Genomic DNA, 21,077 nt, shown 5'->3' with positions numbered 1-21,077 from the left:
AAGATCTAGACTGCAGGCTTGTCTCACATCCCAAGTGGAGATTCAGTGAAACCCTGGCTTTCATGACTGTAATTGCACTAAGGAGAAACTGAGCAGTCATTGGACTACGCAGTCAAGAAAGGCTCAGAATTTCTGCAAGGCCAGATTCACGAAGGTTCTTAACTGTAGCAGTCTAGAAAGACCTGGAAATAGCAAACAGCTGTGCTAAATATGGGGATCGGTCACGAGGTAAGTGACAGGGAGACACTTGTTCCTTCCTCTCCTTAACACCCACCCCAGTCCAGTACCCACAAGAGCTGTTCAGTTTGGAGGTTAGTTCTCTACATTGGAGTTTTCATGTCAGCTGAGATTTTTTTTTTTTAAACTGACACCAGAAGGGAAGTCTGTTGGGGTTGGGAGGTCACTAGGAAGGAGCCCCAGCCATAGGCTTCCTCCCATCCCACAGGCTTCCTCAAGGATAAGTAGTGGAGCAGAGAGCCTTGGGTACACAGTAATGCTCCATGAAGGGAAGACGGCAGTGCGGTGTTGCAGCAGCAGCAGCATGGGTGAAGAGGTCAGGACACGGCACACACAGTCACTAGAATGGGTCTAGGACACAAAGAAGGGCCTCTTGGTGAGTTCTGCACATGGCAGCATGCACGGGGCCCACCACATGCCAAGCCTCCCACCAGGAACCTTCACCCTAACATGGAACTTAAATAAAGGTCAGAGAAGGTAAAGAAAGCATAAATATTGAGCTGACAGAAGCCATGTTTTTCTAGGCTAGGCAGAATAAACATTTAAAATAGATTTGTTGCTGTTGTTGTTGGGGTAAGGAAAGCCTGTATTTTATGAAGGTCAGAGGAAAATTTGTGTTCTCTCCTTCCATCTTCATGTGGATTCCAGGGATAAGGTTGGGGGTCCACTTGTGCAGCCAACTCTAGTCCATGAATACATGTTTAGATGTTCATGTTTCCTAGCTGGAGTTTGAGGAAGTGTACCTGCTACCGTGAGCCTGTAGGGGGCACACTGCTGGGCAGACGTCTTCAGGCCTTGGCTCACTCTGCTGCTTGCATCTCCAGAGCGCTTGCTGGTCTGATGCCTGCACAGGGGAGTAGCAGGAGAAACTGACTCAGGGTTACCAGAAAGGGGTGGCTGGCACAGCCATCACAGAACCAGAGAGTGAAGAGAGGACAAGAGCCCTTGAAAGCCCTGATAGTGAACTCCGAGCACTGGGAAAGGAGTTAGAAGGGATGATCTGAAGGGCAGTCCAGCATGGCCCGAAGAAAGGTGGGTGACACCATGCATCTAGTTCTGAACTTCCAGATGAGAATATTGAGCATGAGGGAGTTTGAGTGGTGGGTGCTTCAATTCTTTGTATTGGATTTTTTTCCCTCTTTTATCAAAACGCAAGGCCAAATTGTGACTATGTGTAGATGTCAGGATTCTGAAACCCCCAGGACTAATGTTTGATTACTGTGTGACATGTGTAGCTCCACTCCATGTCAAGGAAGAGTGTGGTTCATGTCAAGGAATGTTGCTACTGGCTTTGTGGATCTGCTGTGCTGTGGGAAATATTTTTAATGCAATGCCTAATTTCCCTTTTAAGAAAAGATCCTCATCTTGTTATTTTCTAAGGACTAGGAAAGCTTGCTCTTCTGAGGTAAGGACTAGGAAAGCTTTTCTCTTCTGAGCTGTTGAAATAGGGACGGCGGGGCTACGTCCCCAGCACCCTGGCCGCCTACATGGCTAGCTCTATGCCCCGAAATAATTACACGGAAACTGTATTCTTTTAAACACTGCTTGGCCCTTTAGCTCTAGCCCTTACTGGCTAATTCTGATATCCCGATCAACCCATCTCTAATAATCTGTGGGCACCGGTCTTACCGGGAAGATTCTAGCCTATGTCCATCCTGGGTCGGAGCTTCATCGCGTGCGTCTGCCCAGGAGCCGGGAGCATGGCGTCTCTCTGAGGCGTCTGCCCCCAAGAGGAGAGCTGTCGAGTCTCTGAGCTCACTTCCTCTTCCTCCCAGCAATCTGTTCTGTTTACTCCACCCACCTATGTTCTAAGCTATGAACCCAAGCAGTTTGTTTATTACTTAGCCAATAAAATCAACAGATTGATATATGACACTCCCACATCACTGAGCCATTGCCCATTCTAGGCAGTGAGAATTCCATAAACATATATTTCATCATTTTGCCTGATCAAAATTCAAGAATAGGTTTTGAAACCTGGCAGTGGTGGGAGCATTTGGGAGGAAGAGTCAGGCAAATCTCTGAGTTCAAGGCCATTCTGATCTATATAGCCAGGGCTATATAACAATTTAAAAAAAAAATGAAAAAAAAAACAAGAATAATAACATAGGGGGAGAAACAGGTTTTGAGCGTAATTGCTGTAGTGCAGTTGACAGTTCTGGTTGTTTTTGTTTGTTTCTACATTTTTTTCCTCTTGACCCTTGTTTTTCTATTTCTTTAACATTTTTATAATTAAAAAGTAAATTATTAAATCTATCCATTTTCTTTTATTCCAGTTTCCCCCCATCCAACTTCATAAGGTTCGGTTTTGGTTTTTGGCTTTTTACACACAGTCTGTCCCCTTTGTGCTGCCACTGTGTAGATGGGTGTGGCGTTATCTGCTGGAGCATGGGTACCTTCTCAGGAACAACATGCTGAAGAGCACCAACTGCCCAGCAGCCAGCCGTTACCAGTAGCACTCGGCCCTGGTAGGATGTCATGACTCCTCCCACTCCATGCTGGTTCTGGGTCTGGCTTGACTTGTGTGGGTCTTATGCATGCAGTCAGTTACAGCCTCTTTGAGTTCATGAATTCAGCCGTCTTCTTTTGTCCCTAGAACACTATTTCAAGACAGTCCTTTACTTCCTCTGGCTCTTAAAATCTTACTGCTCCCTTATCTGATAATCCCTGAACCTTTGGTTGAAGGGATGCATCTATTTCTGGTTTTGTTTGTTATTCGAGGGATTTTTTTTTTTTTTTTGGTTTGTCTGAGACAGGGCCTCTCTATTATGTAGCCTTGGCTGTCCTAGAATTGGCTATGTAGACCAGGCTTGGTGTGGGAGGTCCTTTTGTCTATGTGTTGCTTTATTGGTTAAAGAACAAAGAACTGCTTTGAGCCTATAGCAGGGCAGAACAGAGCTAGGCGGGGAAAACTAAACTGAATGCTGGGGGAAAGAAGGTGGAATCAGAGAGATGCCATGTAGCCCTGCCAGAGACAGACACAGGACAGATACTTGTCAGTAAGCCACAGCCACATGGTGATGCACAGATTAATAGAAATGGGTTAAATTAAGATGTAAGAGCTAGCCTATAAGAAGCTAGAGCTAGTAGGCCAAGCAGTGATTTAATTAATACAGTTTCTGTGTAGTTATTTCAAGTATGGGCAGCCAGGAACGAACAAGTAGCCTCCTACAACATAGGCTGGCCTCAAACTCACAAAGATCAGCCTGCCTCTGCCTCCTGAGTGCTGAGACTAAAGGTGTGTGCCACCACCGCCCAGCCTTATTTCTACTTTTCTATTTCATTAATGACTAGCTTACTTTTACTATATTGGTCTGGTGGTATCTGGCACGCGCGCGCGCGCACACACACACACACGGGGATAAGCATACTAGGCTGGGCATACCATCTGTCATCCTAGTAACCAGAAACTAAAGCAGGATACATATGAGTTCCAGGCCTGGCTGGGCTCTACAGAGAAACCCTGTCCCTAAATAAATAATTAACTGTATAACTAAAACAGTAGTGAGCAGCATGAAAGCCACAAACGTGCTTTTGAGATTCATCTTGATCTTCAGGCTCACAACAAGCAGAGTGATGAAAGGCCTTTGTTTCTCCATGAGCCCTGCTTTCGTTAGGTGAACAGACGCAGGTGACAGCAAGAGCAGATCACAGCTCTCAACAAGCTGTTACTCTTTTTATGGTTTGCTTCAAAGAATCTGTGAATTTCATTCCAGTATTAGGAAAAATGAACCAAGAAAAAAAAACCAATATATTATTTTCACATCTCACATTCCCAAGTCTTTTTTCTTAGATGGGTGTCTTAGTTAGGATTGCTATTGTGATGGAACACAATAACCAAAGGCAGCCTAGGGAGGAAGTGGTTTATTTTGGCTTACACAGCCAGAATCAGAGTCTACTGAGGGAAGCCATGGCAGGAACTCAAACCAGATGAGAACCTAGACACAGGCACTGAAGCAGAGGCTATGGAGGGGCACTGCTAACTGGCTTGTTCTTCCTGGCTTGCTCAGCCTTTCTCACCGAATCCAGGACCACCAGCTCCAGGAGTGTCTCCATCACAATCCCTCCCCTCACTCCATCCATCTCCAAGAAAATGCCATACAGGCTTACCTACAGCCTGATCTTATGGAGGTATTGTTTTCAGTTGTGGTTCCCTTCTCTCAGATAACTTTAGCTTGTGTCAAGTTGACACAAAACTGGCCAGAATAAGACGTGTAATTTTATTTTTTTGTTGAGATTATGGTTAAGTTTTCAAGCAACTTGATTTTTTTTGTCCTCAAAATATTTAGTTTTTGATTACTTAATTGCTGTAGTGGTTTGAATAAAAATGGCCCCCAAAGGCCCGGAGGGAGTGGCACTATTCGGAGGTGTGGTCATGTTGGAAGATGTGAGTTACTATGGCAATGGGCTTTGAGTTCTCAGATGTCCCAGCCATGTCCTTTGCCTGCAGATCCAGATGTAGAACTCTCAGCTCTTCCTCCAGTACCATGTCTGCCTGCACGCCATGCTTACCACTATGACAGTAATGGAATAAACCTCTGAAACCATAAACCAGCCCCAAATAAATGTTTTCCTTTATAAGAGTTGCCATGGCCATGGTGTCTCTTCACAGCTTCAGAAACCGTAAGACAATTGGAACACTTAAAATGCCATGTTTCAAGAAGTGTTCAGCTAAAATAAAATACTTGTGCTATCACTAAAAATGCTCTTAAAAATCCTTCCCTGGCCAGGCAGTTTGAGGCCAGCCTGGTCTACAGAGTGAGTGCCAGGACAGGCTTCAAAGCTACACAGAGAAACCCTGTCTCAAAAAAACAAAACAAACAATCCTTTCCTGAACAATGCACAGTAACCACAATGGAGAAAAATGTTGGATTTCAACTAGAATCTTACTTATACTGAAATTTGATTTTAATATTAGGAGGTTTTTAGCTAAAGTTTTAGATTAAGAAAACTATTTTGTCATGTAGTGATTTGATTCTGTTTTATTGCAATGGGAAGTGCCATCTTATACTCCATCCAGCGTGAAGTGTCCCCATAAAGCTATGGGACTGCCCCCAACTCCCAGAGCTGGCCCAGAGAAAGAACTTTAAAACTTAGAGACTGTGCCAGAGTCCCTGTTGTAGTGTAAGCTAACAGAACACAATGCTGCATCCATACAGTGGACTGCTTACTGAGCAACTGAAAGAGGAAATGGTGTGCATTGGATCCCATGCTAAGCCAAGGAAGGCAAGCCAACCTCTCTAGTGACAAAGAGCAAATCAGTGGTTGTTGTGGGCAGGATAGGCATAGTCTAGAAAAGAGTGTGGGACTCAGCTGGAGGTGTAGCTCCTGCTAAAGCCCTGGGTCCATCCACAGCAAAGAAAAACGAGGAGGGGCAGTAGAGGGAGGGAAGGACTAGTGGGAAGCCATGCTGTGGACGTTCTGTTACGACGGCATGTTGTCAGTGTGTACAGTCGTCCAAACTCTTTAGGTGAAAACAGCTTAGTTGTAAACTATTTCTCAGGGTGGTGTTAAGGTGTTGTGTAAGCTACTGGAGCTGAGGCTGGAGCAAAGATAAATGCACAGGGACTTTAATGGGGTCGATGTCAGAGTATTGGTGAAGCAACCGTTTAGTATCATCTTGCCAGCCTGGAGACCCCTTGGGCCTCTGGCTATGGCCAGACCCACATAATGGATTTTATAGTTGGGGTAAAATTCTCCCAAAACAAAGATCTGCCTTGGGAAAAATCTGTCCCAGGCTGGTGCAGTGTTTCCCCTTCTCCTAGGCAGTGAGGTGGAGAGTGGCAGGCAGCTATGGTTTTCCTTCACTCTTCCCCAGGTGGCATCTTTTGACTTCTGTGTGAGGTCCACTCCCCTGTGGGTGTTCGGCAGGGGCCACGGGCAGTGGCACTCTTACTCTATTGACTGTCTGCAGGGGACTGTTTGAGTTTGCATGACTCAAAGAAACACACAGTGGAAGATGTGAAAACTTCAGATTCTGTCCAGCCTTGTGTCTCAGAGGCAAACTGAGGCACAGTGAAGGAAAGCGGCAGGTCTGCACTTAAAGCCCAAAAGGTCTAAAGTCACTGTGCTCTGGGGTGTCTCCACTGAGCTCTGGACGTGCCTGAGTAACCTGTAAAATGACTGGGTTCTAACTGAGGCGGTCGCGTCTTCTCAGCCCTGCCTGCTGTGAGGCAACCTCAGCCCGTGACTGAATGGGAGGCATTTAGACTACTGTAGAACTTGGCAGCAGTTACAAAAGCATGGTGGAAATGGCCATGTTAAATTTCCATTCATATTTAATGTGCAAAAATAGAACAAAATTACTTCCTGGGTAGAAACAATCTCTAACTGGGAAATGTCGCTCCATTGTCTTCCTCCATTTCTTTCTTCTTGGTGGCTATTGAAATAAGTATTTTACACAGAGAATTTTCATGCCAGCACATTCTTGATTGAAGGAGTATTGAATTCTTGCAGTGAATCAGTCATGGCTAGGGAGTAAATTGGGTCTTTGTAATTGCCTGGTGACAGCTTGGCAAGACCAGTGGGAGCCATAGCTCTGTCCTCCTCCCCAGCGCTGCCTGGGCTGTCAGGCCGGGGCAGGCTACTCCCTTTGCAGGTCAGGGAACACAGACCTAGGACACAGGCTGGAAGCTGTGCTCTGGTAACCTGGTGAGTGCTCCTCACCGATTTTCCAGAAAATCTGAACATTAGCATAGTAATCTGGAAGGGACCTTCAGAGGAAGACTTGAGGAGTGGAAATCAGCCTGACAGAAGGAAGCAAGATTAGTCTTCTGAGACCAGCAGGCATTGTGGGTAACACAGGTGTATCTACTGTGGATGGCCAGCATTCCACCCTGTGGGTCATCATGAGGGGAGAGGCCTGACCTTCTCTGTGGGTGTCCCTGTGGATACACATATGCGGAGGTGCATAGTGCATTCTGTGGACCCATCAGAAAATGGCAGGAAACCAACTGCTCTTATGTGAACCAGTAGGACCCCTGTACTGGTGATATTAAACACACACACGCACGCGCAGAAGATCCTTGCATGACTACAGTAGCTCTGTGACTCCACAGAGAACTGAGATAGGCATGTGGGAGGGAAGCATAGTCTCCCAGCCTTATCTGTCCCTTGAATTGAAAGTGTATCACAACCAAAGGTGTTGGGGCATCTTGTTTCTTGAGACAGTCTTGCCACTTAGCCCAGGATGACCTTGAAGTTGAGATTCTCCTCAGTCCTTTGAGTGCTGAATTACAACTCTACTGCTGTGTAACAATCTTTGCCCACTGTAAATATTTATTACTGTCATTGTTAATAAAGACCCCATGACCTAGAACTGGGAAAGAAGAGATTGGGCAGGAGAGCCAGACTAGATGGACTCTGGGGAGAAGGGTGGAGTCTGAGGAGCCACCAGCCAGACTCAGACACACAAAATAGGATGGAGGTAAAAGCCACGTGTTAGGATGTAGACTAAAAGACAAGGGCTAACTTAAGTTATAAGAACTTGTTAGAAACAAGGCTGAGCTATTGGCCAAGTTTTATAATTAATAATAGTCTCCATGTCATGATTTGGGAGCTGGTAGGGGGGACAGAAAAATCTGCCTATACTGTGCCACTATGATGCTCCCCAATTTCTTAATTATAAACTAAGAAACAGGAACACATGGCTATTTCCTGTTACTTTGGCTTTTTTAACCATCACACAAGCATACTCCAGTGCCTTTTCCCTTAAGTGAAAATTCTACTCAATTCTTTATAGAACTTCTTAAAGCCCTGTTCTCACAGAATATCGTCACTCCACAGATCTGCCAGATTCCCCTGTATGGCTCTCCCTGGGAGCACTCTGAAGTCCTCACCTCCTGGAGTGTTCCTCGGGTAACTTGTTAAGTAGGAAAGCAATCCCAACTTGAATTCTTTCAAACAAAGACAGGAAGCAGCTGACAGTGCTGCTTCTGATCATTGCACCCCCTAGTCCTTTCTCTCCTCTTCCAGGCAGGATTGAGATGTACCCTGGTGGGACTAGTCCTCCAAATTGTCCATTGTCCACTCTGGCCAGCTTGCATTTCTTCAGCTATTCAGTGTCAAGCCTGGGTTTCACCATGGAATTCTGGCTGGCCTGGAACTCGTTACATAGACCAGACTGAGCTCAACCCAGAGATCCTTCTGCCTCTGCCTTCCTCTTGCTAGGAATAAAGGTGTGTCACTATGCCTGGCCCATGCCCAACTTTGTAGTCTTAGCTACCATAGATCTGGTTTCCACGCCTTCCCCTTTGGTCTTATTAGCACAACACATTGTTTCATGGATTATTTTATCATTTTTTTAGATACATGATTTTTAACTTCCCAGTTTCTGAATTGAGTTTTGTTTTTGTTGTTCTTTTTTAGTTACTTTCATCATGTTTTGGTCTTATCCGTGGTGTGGAGACTTCTAACAGTGCCTCTAAGTAGCCCGTTCTTGCTCTACAGGAACACTGGAGGCTGTACAGTGTGTGACAGTGACTTTAGGATAGAGCAGTGGGGTGGGAAGCCAGCTTTGTCATTCCATCAACATCCCTCCACAAATAGCAACCCATGGACTTTTCTTTGGAGCTGTTTCTACAGGATGACTTTTAAGGCCCACTAGATGGTGTGTGAATGTCTGCACTCAATTCCTTCCACAGAGTCAAAGTTATGGATCTTTTATTCATTTAAAATGTGACTGATAGTGTTCATTTTGTGGAAACCAACACTAACTGCGGCTTTCTCACAATCACAAGGCGTCTTTCTAGTCATGGATGTGTTTACTTCTGAACTATCTTCCAGGTGATGTCAAGCAGTCCTGTGTGCCAGGACTCTGTTGTGGCTTTCGGGGTTCTCAGATCCCATCACAGCCAGGAGACAGATGAGCTCTTGGTGCCTCACACCACTGAGCTGCAGGACTAGGCCTCAGGTGTCCTCACTCCTTAAAGCAGATTTTGTTCTTAAAAATCTCACCTACTTCAAATCTGCATATTAAAACAAAACAAAACCCATAGCAGGAATTAAACCCTCCATAGAGCTAGTAAAACAGGGAAACTTTCCAGAAGCCTGCACTGCCCTAAGGCTACCAGAGCTCTGAATTCGGCCCTGCTTCTGCCAGCTAATCAAAGTAAAGCAGCCATGGTTCCCGTGTTTGCAGCAGCCATGGTTCTCGTGTTTGCAGCAGCCATGGTTCTCGTGTTTGCAGCAGCCATGGTTCTCAGGTTTGCAGCAGCCATGGTTCTCGTGTTTGCAGCAGCCATGGTTCTCGTGTTTGCAGCAGCCATGGTTCTCGTGTTTGCAGCAGCCATGGTTCTCGTGTTTGCAGCACCTATGGTTCTCTGGGTTTTGAGCTTGCAAATTATTTTGCAGTTCAAAAGACAGAGGCAACTGAATTCTAGAAGCAATTTTCTGTCATTCTAAGAGAACATTTTAGAAAGGCACAACATGTAATACTTATTTTTAAAATGCATAGACCCAATCAAACAGGTTATTGACCCCATATCAAACCACCATCTGAGGCAATCTGACAGTCTACAGATGGCTTGGGTCTGTTCGCCTCCTAGTACTTTGCTTTAAAGGTGACAACTGTGATTTCTATAGCAACCACTTTCTTTTCTTTATAATTTTACTATTTGAATAACACCCCAAACACTAGTTTAGTTTTGCCTGTATTTAACTTCCATGACTAGAAGTATATGTGTACTTGTGGCTTTGTTTTGCTTAGTAAGATTCCTCAAGTTGCCTTCTAGGCTGCGCCTTTCCTGTTGCTGTCCCCACTAAGTGCATTCACATTTGAAGACTACAATTTGTTCACCTACCTGTTGATAGAGCCCTGGGTTATCTTTAGTTGTTGGCTCTTACAGATTGCTACCACGAGCCCTCGTCTGATTTGATTCTACACACATGCACTACATAAGTTATTGTGTCTCAAGAGAACATCCTGGCTAGTCTTTGTGGATATCCTGTAATTTTCCATTGCCGTGCCCAATTATAGAACCATTGTGGGTGAACTTGTCTACACTTGGAATTACCAGTCTAAACAAGTCTAACAAGTCCAAGACTTGTCTACACTTGGAATTACCAGTCTAAAGTGTAACAACTCATGAGCACGTGTCTTGGTTTCCAGTGTGAACTCTAGTTACTGAGGTCAACTACTTTCCCATAGGTGCACTAGCATTTGGATTTCTTTAGCTTGTCATGCCAATTTTTTTCTTTTGTATTGTTTTTCCTCACTTCTCGAATGACATTTTTAGCATGTTTAACTCTTTATGTCATATCTAGTAGCACTGAGGTATTTATACTTTAACATAACTGTTAACTATGGTAGTTTGGGTACTTTTGAGTTCTCCACACAGCCTCGCCAAGTGTTTCCTGTCTTTTCCTTGCTTTCTTGCCTAGCTCTTAACAGAAGCAACTCGGACGAATCGGTGATAATGTCCTCGTCTTTGCCATCTCAAAAAAGTCTCCACTACTTCCCGTAGCAGATCTGCATTTTCCAGGCAGGAGACCAGTGTTACTGCTTCTCATCCACTGGGTCCAGTTACCTGGCTCCTCTGAGAGCAAGTACAGGGGCACCTGGTGGGACTACTGGTTGGTTTGGATTCATCATACTGGCAGACACAGTAACAGGGCAGACTTGAGTAACCATGGTGGAAACCTGACAGATGCTACCTTGGTTTGCTAGGGTTGCTGGATCCAGCTGTCAAAGGCTGGCGGCTTGACATCTCGCAATTCTAAAAGGGCAAAGTCAGATGTCTGCAGGACTGGCTCCTTATGAAGTCAGCAAGGGAATGATTTATAGCAATCCTTTCCCTTTCAATAAAAAACCTGAGCACATGTGCTCAGATACAAGGCTTTAGGACATGACTATATACTGAGACATACAATGTTGGTCACACTGTCGGGAAGAGGGGACATGGACAGTGCTAGGAAGAGACACTTTGCATAGAGCTCCAGCAATAAAAGTCCACAGAAATCCTGTCGTCTAGTCAAGAGCAACACAGGGGAGAAGCAACTGTGCAAAGGCACGCATAGGCAAGGCCGGCAGTGCAGAGACCGCATGAAAGCCCATGCCAAAGAACAGCTGAAAGATGGTCTAGCCAGGCCGTCTGCCAGACAGAAGTCAGAGTCAGCTTCAGTAAGACAGAGGGTGGGATGTGGGCAGGGACTGAAAGGTCTAAGGGCAATTGCTTGTGAGATGTGAAGATGGGAAGAAGTGGAGAGATCTAGCCAGGTTCACTTTGACAGGGATAGAGTTCAGGGGAGCCATTTTTAGATCAGAGAAGCTGGACACAGCCCTAGTGAGCCAAGAAGTCACAGAGCAGAAGAAATCCACTGTCCAGCATAATTACCGAGTCATGGGAAAGGGTGTGGAGAGGGGGGTTAAGACTTTTTGGTTCAGTCATCAGGAAAGCCAAAGTTTAATATTCACAAGGCTGGGATGAGCTGGGGAGTGAGCAGGCCCATATTCCAGGTGTTTCCAAAGCTTAGATAATGAGAAAGTTAAGTCAGCCAGGCAAGAGAACATTCCAGGTACTGAGCACAAAACAGCATGGCTACCTCTTCTGATTGTTTTAGGGAGTTGCAGAGTTCTATCCAGGCTCAAAGACTATAGAGCTGGGCCCTGTGTGTAAAGAGAAGCTAACCTGTGTCTGAATAGGGGGTCAAGCCTGGCCTGGGGGAGAACAGACAGTGAGGAATTGAATGGCTGGAAAACCTGCCTATCAGAGGTTTAGATAAATGAAGAGATCCATTTATGAGCAATTGCTACCCACTGGACAAAACCGACCTCAGAAACCACAGCAAGGCTCTGTGCAGGGCTGTATTCCAGGAAGCTAGACTCTTCTGCCTCAGACTGCTATCCCAAATTCTGACAGAATCTAGTACTCAATTACACAAAACATCTGTTGCCAACCCACGTTCCATGCCCTGGGGGGATGAGTAGCTTTTCACTTGTTCATGCTATTAAACTATGCGGACAGAAACTGGCCAGTGTCTGCTGGCCTCTAGTTAGGGCTTTCCAAGTATGAGGTCAACCTCTCTCAATTTAGATAATCACGAACAAACTCCTAAAAACAAACTCAAGTTTGGGGAAGCATGTTCAAGCTTTGTACATGTGTACAAACAGTACATATAATAAACAGCGCAAATAAAGCTGCCATGGAAATCCTCAACAGCATCCAGGAAGAAGCAGTTCAGCCATGGATAGCCCATGTCTCAGGGTCTATGGAACTGAGATGCTTTATCGTGAATCATCAACTTTACTGGACTTCACTCACCATGGAAACACAGCACTGGAAATATCTATGCGGGTGTTTTTGGAAAGGTGTGACCGAGGAAGAAAGGCCTACTGTGAATGTGGGGACACCACCACGGTTACCTGGACTGAATGAGAAGAAAGCAAGCCGAACACAAGGGTGCTTGGCTTCACCACCATGCTGTCATGCATGTAGTCCCCAGAACTCTAAGTCAGAATAAATCCTCTCCCTGTTGTCTCTTCTCAAGGTATTTAGTCACCGCAGGAGGTAACTAATATAATGAATACTATTTAAAATGAGAAATATTGGGGGCTGGAGAGATGGCTCAGAGGTTAAATGCACTGGCTGCTCTTCCAGAGGCCCTGAGTTCAATTCCCAGCACCCACAAGGTGGCTCACAACCATCTATAATGAGATCTGATGCCTTCTTCTGGTGTGCAGGCACACATACAGGAAGAACACTGTATACATAATAAATACATCTTTAAAAAACAAAAGTGCAATATTGGTGTGCTCCTTTCTGAAAATACTATCAATGTGTTTAAACAAACAAATCAAGTTAATTCAAATAAATATCCTTTATTAAAGAAAAAAAAGAATATTGTTAAGCACCAAAACTGTGTGTTGTTACATTGCATGTACAATAAGAAAGGTGAGTGCAATATTGGGTGAACAAGTATTTAAGTCAGGAGTGTGAAATGATAAAAAGAGAAAAAGCAACAAAATAATGCAGAAAGTTGCACTAAAGAGCAAAAGGCAATAGTCAACAATTATTGGAGATTTCATAGTATTGCTATAAATGCCTGCTTAGTATTTTCTTTGTATTTTTAATACTTTAGAATGTTAATTGAGCATATGAATGAAGTATATAAATCTGCAAGAGATGGCATTTACAGTACACTGCAGACAAATCCACTTAATGTAATGATGGGAAAGTCATCCTGCAAAGCCAAGCACAGTGCACTAGTGTTTTGCTTCTGCCTTTATAACATTGCACAAAGCTGATAGTGCTGAGTCAGTTTGCCACTGTAATTTTCATATACCCAAAACAGGTGAAAAGAAGTGTCAGTTTCTTAGCCCCAATGGGCTTTACTCATGCAAAATGATCTGCAGCCTTCCGTTTCTCAATAAACTACATATTGTGGTTTCACACTTGGCAATGCATACGGTACAGAGAGATTCAACAAGGCAGTGGGGCTGTGTCAGAGACACTGTGTGTCACTGTTATGGGCTGCACCGTCCAACCTTTGTAACATCACACAAATGAAGAGAAATCACAAGAGAGGGAATGCCACTGTTAACGGCGAGGACTGGAGCAAGGACGATGGACTTTGCAAGGAGAAACCTAAAACAACGCATTGCACCCTTTGATAGTTAACTATACAACATGCAAGTAAAAATGTTTCCTCCCGTTAAAACTCAACTCAACATACAGACCTTTTGCTTTTAAACTTCTCAAGGTTTTTCCTACATACTTTCTGAGCCACTTTTAACTGTACCTACAAAAACAAACAAGAAATGAAACTTCCCCTTCCTCTCAAAACAAATGATTGCTTTCGAGTCAGTGTGAAACAGCATCCATGAAGAACGCTTAGCATGTCCGCCTCAGAGGTATCTTCTGTACACGCACCTAGCAGTAACCCAGTAGCGCTTTGAAGACAGGGAACATTTCTAAATTTGGAATCCAATCATACAAATGCCCAGCTGTGCATCACTGTGGGCAAAACGAAAATTTACAATAAGAGCATCTGTAACATAACTCACAGGACATTAAGTAGACACACATTCTCTCTCTCTCATTCTCTCTCTCTCTCTCTGGGTCAGGACTGCCTCCCATTTTAAAAAACTTCTGTTTAAATACATGACAATTTAGATAATGATATAAACTCATTTGTATGAAAACTTTTTAAGTTACATTATATTTATAGGATAAAAATACCATTGCTTCACTTTACAAAGCAATTAGGCAGAATTTTAATGTGCTTTAACAAAAAAGGAAAGTTCAGGCATGACTACTGATGGATTTAGTAGCAAGACATAAGTGCTGTATGCTGAACGGTAAGGTGCTTCTGTTTTTTCACCTCTTCCATCTAAAGAAGTCTTGATGGTCACTGGCAACACCAAGCACAAATAAAAAGTTTAATATGCACATTTAGCTTTATATCATCATATATTCAGTGCAAAAATGAGGGAAAACTAAAGGTCTCCACTTCTCCTGCCAAATGGCATCGTAAGCTGTCTGCAACTGTCCAATTGTTCTGCAGTTGCTCAGAATTTACTCACTCTCCTCTACCTGGTAAAAGTATAACTCAAAACTCCCTGAAAGGTCTGCTTAAGACCCAAAGTCATTTTGCAGGTTGGTTTCTGGTGATGAGCGTATTACAAAGCTAGGTTAAAAGCAATGGTTTAAATAAATACATCCTGTGAGGATAGAGATGCGACTGCATCACTGTGAGCATCCCTGTGTGGCATGGATGCTGCATACAAGGCTGCATCTCACTGAACGTTAGATTCTTAGTGTGTGGTTTCCATGATGCACTTAGCACTTTCTATGATATTCTGTGGGCACACACACTCCACCAAGTGTTCATTTTAGGAAAGGCCACCACAACACTATGTTTTTAAAAATGGGATTTGAAGCACTCTTAAAAGGAAGGCAGACAGGTGGATCCCTGAGTACAAGGCCAGCCTGATTCTACTGAGTTCCAGGACAGCCAGGGCTACACAGAGAAACCCTGTCCTAGGAAAAGAAAAAAAAAAAATTCCGAGTGCACAATGAACACCTAAGGAATGATTGTTTTTAATGAACTCCATGCCCTACCTATAAAGCACTCTTTACACTCAATAGCCCCTATAAAGGGCATTGCATATCCCCTAGAAGTCCTTATTATTTTCCAGCACTTTCTTATGCTAAAATACAATTAGCATTTAAATCATGAGATATTCCTTTTCTATACATACTACATTGGCTATTAGACACAATTTTGGTTGTATTGAGGGAATATTTGGACTTGACATTCAAGTATGAACATTAGTGTCCCCAAGCGATCTATTGGCTATACCGTATTTGGGAAGAGCACAAACAAACAGGGTCTGTGGACAGGAATGACAGCAGGAGTCTAGCTGTACAAGCAGACCGGGAACTGGGAGCACTAAGCGACAACTAAACATACGAATGCACTGTGAAGGCCAGAGCTCATCACTTCGGGTCCACTGACTTCATCCAAACCCTTTATTATTGTTTAGGAAACTAAGATAGAGGAACAAAAACATGCTCATCATTTTTCTGGGGCTCTAAATCCACTTTAAACTAATGTGGGTTCACCTAGTGATTTCTCGAACACCTGTATGCTAATTACTTTGTGTTACTGTAAAAACAGTGGCATAATTCTTTAAGCAGAAATCTTTCCTTGGAGGTTAGGAAGCAACACTACTGACGGAACATAAGGTCTTGAACTCTACTCTGAACCACACTCCAGTACAAAACCTGAGACAGAGAAACTGGCATTCAAAATGGGCTGAAGGCTCCGTGCTGTAGCTGTGGATTGTCAAGAATGAAGTCATTCCTGGAGAGCTAAGACAGGATGTACTGAGAGCTGCTCATGATTCCCTGCTTTCCCACCTAAAAGGCCAGGAGTTTGATGCCAAGACTGACTACAACACAATGGCTGTTGTTAATTTAATGTTATAGTCCATATTTTCCTAAAGTTTAAAAAAAAACGGGCTGTAGAGATAGCTGAGGGATTAAGAGCATGCACTGTTCCTTCAGAGGATCCAAGTTTGATTCCCAGCAACCATGTGAGGGGGAGTCTGTAAATCTAGCTCCAGGCAAGAGCCTCTTGGACATACATACTTAAAATAATTTTTTAAAAAATGAAACTTTAAAAACAAAAAAAACCACACAAAAACAAAACCGCAGCCAACCTTATCTTGGCCGCCAGCTGCGGTCCTACCTAGCACTGGGAGGACAAGGGCAGGACGAATGCTGCGGATCCAGTCTGCACGGCAAGTCCTAGGCCAGCCAGGGCTCCAGAGCAAGACCAGTATCAAAAGTGAATAAAAGCTCGGGAGATGGCTCAGTGGTTAACAGCAATGGCTGCTCTTCCAGAGGACCTGGGTTCAATTCCCAGCACCCACATGATAGCTCACAACTGTCTATAACTGGCTCCAGGGAATTTATCACCTTCACACCAATGCACACAAAATAAATCAGTTAAAAATGTTAAAAGTAAAAAAACCAGTGTAGAATACTGATACATGGATATTTAATATTAGAAGTGCATAGATGATGGGTGACTTTTACAAAGTTTGTAAACTTTGCAATTTTTCAGATATTTTTATCTAGCCAATGGATCTTTGGGTATGAAGGACCCACACATCATCCTGGGGTGAGGTTTGTACATCGGAGCTATTTTAATTCTTCTGGACAAGATGTGGGAATTGTGCTAGGACTAAAACCAATAAATAAAAGGTTACAAAAGCTCCCAGTCTCATCAATAAACATGCTACGAATATTCAAGTGCAAAGATTTGGTTTACTTTAACCTGCTACCAGAATTTTTTTTTTCCATAATTAAAGAAAAATATCTCTCAGTATTGACAAGAAAAGCTGTGTTTCTGGAGGAAGCCATTGTGGACAATGGCGAGCTCTCACTGCAGGGTGGTTTCTGGGCTAAGCTGGGGAAGAACTTTCTGGGAATGAAGTTCTTTTTGGTATTTCAATCCCTCCTTATAAAGCCAAGATCTGTCTCCATCATTAGCACACACTACACCGTGCTGTAAACTGGGGCCAGCATATCTACTTTCAAGCAGGTCCACAAATCCCATTGACAATCCATGACAGCTCCATTCATAAATGGACCCTGTATGATACAGCTAAGTCAGCCCTACAACTATGTACGTAAGTTTCAAGATTTGGTGACAGCAACGAATGCTATCCTAATGTTCTATCCGAAGCATAAGAAAATAGTGAAATGCCAGCTGCGGGTTTTGGGGAATGGCTGCCTTCTGGACCTCTACTGAACACATGCTCTTCACCATGGATCATAACAATAAGAACCTAGAACTGGTGCAGGATACAAACAGCTGTCATCTGTAACCCCACTGTTGAATCCTGATTTTTGATTCTCAATAGGAAAGTCATGAGTTACAGTAATCAAGCAGTAGTTCAAACAAAAAGACTAAAAATAATTTGAAACATTATCAAATTACGAAGAACTGCTTCTCATAAACAGGGTGCACATAAAATTCAAACTATTCTAAATTCAGAATTATGAAATGCTATTTTAAAAGCATGGAAATTTTAACTTCAAACTCTTACAAAATGTAAGACTGTGGCCTCTTAAAAATATGCCTTATTAAATGTGTTGTGTTTTGGTGCACACATTACTAGGTCTATCTCCACTGGCTTCTCAGACACTGAACATCTCTGGAGATGAAAAAATGTGGGGATTTTTAAGTGCGCTCCATGTTGTTTTCTTTTCATTCCTGACTGTGACTACCATGATAAATGCCTTCTTCAGCATGTCACTCTAGTTCTAGAAGCTGATGTGGAAGCAGCTGAGCTTCAGCAGATATCTTCTCGGTGCACTGAAAGATGACTCCCAAAGCAGCTCACACAGTAGAACTCTGCCAACCCAGGGTTCTTCTAATTCAGTGACCCCTAGTGTAATTGGCCACCATGAGGTTGTGAAAGGGTGGGCGGGAAGAGGTGTGTAAGGAGCAGCCGTCTGTCTCCAGGAGGCCTTCGCAAGGCAGTCAGGAACATTGCACATAGAAAACTGACGTCACCACTACCAGCGAGAGTGACTGGACAGTAATATCCTCCAATTGTGCTTCTTTTTTCATACTCAGCAACTAATGGAATTCAATTTTGGGACCAAGAGATTAAACTTTTTCCCAAAAGAATGAGAACCAGTCTTAATCCGTGGGTATTTTTCTTCTTTCTGTTAAGTCACCTGTATGTAAAGAAAGTAACACAACGTGTTAGAATAAGATACCTCTTACAGGTAGGTATATGCTTGTCCCCTCAGACCTTTATTCTTTATATAGATGGGAGAAAAAAGCACGACGTTCTGTATTATAGTTCTGTGTTTTCTACTCGTGAAGCTACACATGGTACTGAGGTCTTGAAACACAGCTAGTGTGAGTGAGAAAATATCTTCTAGTTTTTAGATTAAAAAGCTCAAACAAAACCGTTTTCCAATAAGAACATTTCGTTTTGATAGGCTAACTCACTGAGATGCGCTATTAGACTGACTTAGACTCAAAGTCTGGGATTGAAAGCCCTGAAAGAGCCTACAGAGGCCGCGTGCACAGAGGCATACTATTTCACAACTTTATGGCCACTGTATATGGAAAGGAACCATCTTTGTCATATAAAAAATCAATTTCATATATCCTTTTTTACCTTTGAAACAGGACCACCATCAGTTTTCTTGAAAAGAAATTTATGCCTCGCATCTCTTTCCACTGTTACATGGTATTCCTTTCCCTCATGCTTAGAGCCACACAGGGCTACTGTCAGCCACAGCTGTCTGCAGGGAGGCTCAACAGGATGATGAGAACATACATTTATCTTTTAAATGCAAATGCGAAAGTTCCAGGTCATACATCTCCTGAGCGTTTCCTGGTTTTCTTTCAACACTGAAGAACTATCAGCCCCTCCCACTCTCTCAATCAGTGCCCAGACATAGGATCCACTTCAGCTTAGCTACACAAAATGATGCTGTCTGTCGTGTGTGTCAGGCAAGACCTTGTGGGATGGAAAAGACAAGCACGGAAATGCTGACCTGAGCTGCTGCAGGGAAGGACCGTGACTGGGCGAGGAACAGAGAGCAGGGGAAGCTACAAGCAGGAACAACACAGAGGGGCAAGAACAGTAAAGAGGGAGATAATGTGCAAGTATCTGCTATGGAAAAGGCCCTTGGAAGACGACATGAGTCTGAATATAGCCTATTAGTTAGATAGACTGATATTAATTACACTCCTTTACATTTCTTAGAGGAAAATAAAGACTAATGTTTACCTATGAAGTAAGCAAGATGACTGAACATCACTGCACAGAGCAGTAGTAAAGGAAAAGGCCAATCAGAGTCAACACATATTATAGAGACTATGATAGAAACCGTGCCTTTGAAGCTTGAGGCAGAGCCACGGAAAGAGGTGCCTGACATTTCCTCATTTCCTAGGCTCACAGGAAAAGGTGGAGGTACTTTTAATATTAACTCTTTATTTGACCAATTCCTATTTTACTGTGCCAAGTCTTCAAAATCCATGTGTGCTTGAGTATACATTAAATAAACATTTAGATTCAGAGTCAAAGGCAGAAATCCACTCTTCAGTAATTCCCTTAAGCTATTCTTAAGATCATACATGATCAGGGATCACCGCATACCCTCCCATCCAAAGGTAATTATCCTGGATATATCTCTGCTAGAAAATCATTTACAAATAAGCTCTCCCCGGCTCCTCCCCTGAGATGGGGTCTTTCTGTATTCTGGGCTGTCCTGGAGATCTGTAGACCAAGCTGGACTGAACTCACACAGATCCTCATGCAACTGTCGCTGAGTACTGAGATTAAAGGTGTATGCCAGCATACCCGTCTTTAAGAAATAAGCTATCTTGTATATATCCCCTCTAGAGTGTTCCCTTTTGGAGGGGCTGCTTTCCTGTTTAATATGCAATCATAACTGTCATTAAAGTCATGCTCCTCCTGCCTCTACTTCCTGATCATTGCCTGGGTATTGCAGAACTGCACGGCCAAGTCTAGTTAAGTCTTCCTCTTTTGCTAAATATCATAAAGTCTATCAGAGACCAGAACATGTCACATGCTCTGTACACTTTGCTGAAACCACTGCGTAACTTACAGCATATGCCATAACCACTTTATTCTTTTCAACATAGTGTAATTTGTGCCATTTAAAAGCAGCAGAGGGCTTGGTGGTATGCACCTTTATAATTCCAGCACTCAGGGAGACAGAGGCAAGACTAGCCTGACCTATCTATACAGTTCTAGACCAGCTAAAGCTGCATGGTGAGACCCTATTTTTTTTTTTTAAAAAAGAAAAGAGATATGTAAGCAAGCAGCAGACTGCAAATATTAGAATACATATATGTAACCAAATACAATCTTACTGTGCAGGACTCAAGTGTTCATATTTATAAATGGAGCTGCTTATTAAAGATAACAAAGAAACAGCAGTGTGACTGAACATTTTAAGTATTTATAAAGCTATGTAATTACAGGCAGCAAAATTATCAAATTTTAATATGCCTACTTTAAGTAGTTCAGTTAAAAAGGCTGAAAAATCTGTTTAAAAAAAGTTTAAAAATCTGTTCAAGATACAAATAAGACTGCCTAAGCCGGGCGGTGGTGGCGCACGCCTTTAATCCCAGCACTCGGGAGGCAGAGGCAGGCGGATCTCTGTGAGTTCGAGGCCAGCCTGGTCTACAAGAGCTAGTTCCAGGACAGGCTCTAAAGCTACAGAGAAACCCTGTCTCGAAAAACCAAAAACAAACAAACAAACAAACAAACAAAAAAACAAATAAGACTGCCTCTTTTCTTGGAATATAGCTATACTGTAGGTTTTTTTAAATGAGCA

The 21,077-nt window shown here is 43.3% G+C and overlaps 1 protein-coding gene across 1 annotated transcript in view; it reads right to left on the bottom strand.

The window, feature by feature from the left end:
- Positions 1-13,038: 13,038 nt before the first annotated feature.
- The window catches only part of Jmy (junction mediating and regulatory protein, p53 cofactor), a 70,100-nt gene continuing 62,061 nt past the window's right edge, over positions 13,039-21,077 (bottom strand). The window contains exon 11 of the mRNA XM_041663241.1: positions 13,039-18,431. The gene's annotated coding sequence lies outside the window, so the exon portion shown is untranslated. The remainder of the gene's footprint in view (positions 18,432-21,077) is intronic.

Source organism: Microtus oregoni, unplaced genomic scaffold (assembly GCF_018167655.1).
Source record: "Microtus oregoni isolate MIOR12 unplaced genomic scaffold, Mior012 000014F_ref0000157, whole genome shotgun sequence".
Lineage (NCBI taxonomy): Eukaryota > Metazoa > Chordata > Mammalia > Rodentia > Cricetidae > Microtus > Microtus oregoni.
Note: the sequence above shows the minus strand (reverse complement) of the source record. Positions and strands in the feature narration are given on the sequence as shown.